The 2,460-nt window shown below is 41.9% G+C and overlaps 1 non-coding gene across 1 annotated transcript; it reads left to right on the forward strand.

Annotated features, from left to right (window-relative positions):
* The first annotated feature begins 2,061 nt into the window (after positions 1 to 2,061).
* LOC141422226 (small nucleolar RNA SNORA31) lies at positions 2,062 to 2,191 on the forward strand. The gene has a single exon (XR_012446830.1). It is a non-coding gene; the product is annotated as a small nucleolar RNA SNORA31 (small nucleolar RNA).
* Positions 2,192 to 2,460: the final 269 nt, after the last annotated feature.

The following is a 2,460-nucleotide window of genomic DNA, read 5'->3' on the forward strand; positions in this document are numbered from 1 at the left end:
AACAGTTCTACAAACTCATGTTTGCAGTAAAATAAATCACTACCTGTGAAGGCACAGGAGAAAGGAATGCAGAAATGTAAGAGTTCTTGCTTCTTTTCAACTTAATTGTAGAAGCAGAACCGTCCTTATGTTTCTGACAATTGCAGTGTTACTCCGGAGGGTGTGTGGCCGTGATGCCCAGTACTTTAAGAGCTCCTCAAGCTGTGACATCTTAGCCGTTTGGACACAGAGCTCTTTGTGCCATGAGGCCAGGCTCGGGAGAAAGCTCTTTACCTGATCGGGAACACAGGCTGTCTAAACATGGTGATTTCCACTAGGTGCCCAGAGTCTTCCTTGTCCACCTCTGGCAAGGCCTGGCTCATCTACGCTGTTTCCAGGATGATGGTTCTTTCTGGGACAAAGATCACGTCCACTCAGTTCCTTGGACTCACCATCGCAGGAAGTGAGTCCAAGTGGCTGAAACTGTACCCTGAGCAGCCTTTCCAGTAGGGGAGAGGCCCACCATACTGGAGCTAGCAGCCAAAAGAGCAAGCTTTGAGGCTTCCTCTGACTTCCCCCAGTCATGGGTATTATTCTTTCAATTTTCTGTGAGATTGAAATTATTTCAAGAGTTGATTTTGAAAGCATAATGTAAATAATATTAAATTCTTGTTCACTGAAAGTTACAGGGTTTAATCCCAGTACTGCCAAAAATGAAGGAAGGAAAGAAAGAAGGAAGGGTCTATAAAGATAACAGTGGCAAAACAGTTTTTAGATCTTCTCAAATTCTTACATATAAACAGAATTTGGAGAAGAAAATTCAAACTCATGGGTAACATTTACAAGATGATGAGCTGGCAAGGCATCCTCACAAGCCACAAAACACAAGCAGGTAGAAATACCCAACCACAAGCCCTGCAGGATGTTTCTGTTTGCATGAGAGAAAGGACAGGGAAGCAAGTGGGTTTTTGATGGTTCTGAGAACAGGGAGAGTACCAGGGAGCAACAGGTATCCCCTGCAAAGCACAAAGGGTCAATCTGTGAGTGGCAACTGAAAACTGGGAAGGATTCTGCCCACTTCAATAGCAGGCGATTGCTAGGGGACCCAGTAAGAATGAAAGGGCTGGGAGCAGCCTGGCCCTGATGAAGTGTCCATCCTAACTGGCCAAGTCTCACCTCCAGCAGACAGCTCTGAGAGAAGCTGCTGAGTGAGGAGTCAAAATTGTTCAAGATGGAGACAACACAGGTGAAGCAGAGAAGGTCCAGATAAAAAGTGAACAGCGAGCAGTAGTAGAGGCTTGCCTAGCATACATGAGGCCCCAGGTTCCATCCCCAATGCTACCAAAAAAAAAAAAAAAGAAAGAAAAAGAAAAAGTGAGTGAAGAGAACAGAGCCAGGAAATCTAAAAAAGCAAGAAGCTGTATGTTTTAAAACATTACACAAAGTCAAGGATTACTTCGGTAACATTAGAAAACCTATTTGAACCAAGTCTCCTTCTAAAATGCTCAGGAGAACTAAATCTACTTAAGGAAAAATACTGAGGTGAATCCCAAAAAAATAGAAAAGAAAAAGAAAGAGAAGCAGAATAACATTCCAAAAAAAAAAAAACTCAAGAAACAGATCAAGCCAGACACCACTCATGATGCCTGAAGTACTAACTACTTGAGAGGCAGAGATCAGGAGGATTTTAGTTTGAGGCCAGCCTGAGCAAAAAGTTAGGGAGACTCCCCCCCATCTCAATCAATAAAAGGTGGGTTTGGTGGCATGCACCTGTCATCCCAGCTATGCAGGAAGGATAAAATAGGACGATCAAGGTCCAGGTCCACCTGAGGAAAAAATTCAAAGCCTTTATGAAAAACTATGAAAGGAGAAAGGGCTGGGGGCTCAGCTCATGTGATAGAGGATCTTCATAGCAAGCAGGTGAGCAGAACTAGAGTTCAAAGCCTACTACTGCCAAAAAGAAAAGAAAGATCAAAATGATAATGCAATATTTCAAAATGAGCTAAAAAGTTTAAAGAAAACAGTACCAAATATAAAGAATGAACTTTAATCTAATTTGGAAAAACTCAAGAACTGGATGGCAGGCATCTACTGGTAGGCCTTGAACAATTTGCTGTTGCTCTTTTGGTTTGCACTAAGGTGTAAAAGAAAATGGTCCCTGAGCTTTCTGTCTGTCTTTGTGGCAGCGCAGATTGAATTGGGGAATATGTCCATAGTAACAAAAATAATACATGGCAGAACTCAAGGAGAGTCTGAAGGGAAAAAAATAATTTTATAAGTAAACACTACACTAGTAGGAAAAGGAGCAAAGCAACAACACACAACACTTTAAGAGAAATAGTAGATGAAAGGAACTGTTTTTGGTAGTGCTGAGGATTAAACCCAGGGCCTCAAATGTGTTAAGCAGGCACTCTACCACTGAACTACAGCTCCAGTCCCTAAAAGGAGACAATTTTAAAACGCAAAAGAAATTAATATTTT

This window comes from Castor canadensis, chromosome 3 (genome assembly GCF_047511655.1).
Source record: "Castor canadensis chromosome 3, mCasCan1.hap1v2, whole genome shotgun sequence".
In the NCBI taxonomy this organism is placed as follows: domain Eukaryota; kingdom Metazoa; phylum Chordata; class Mammalia; order Rodentia; family Castoridae; genus Castor; species Castor canadensis.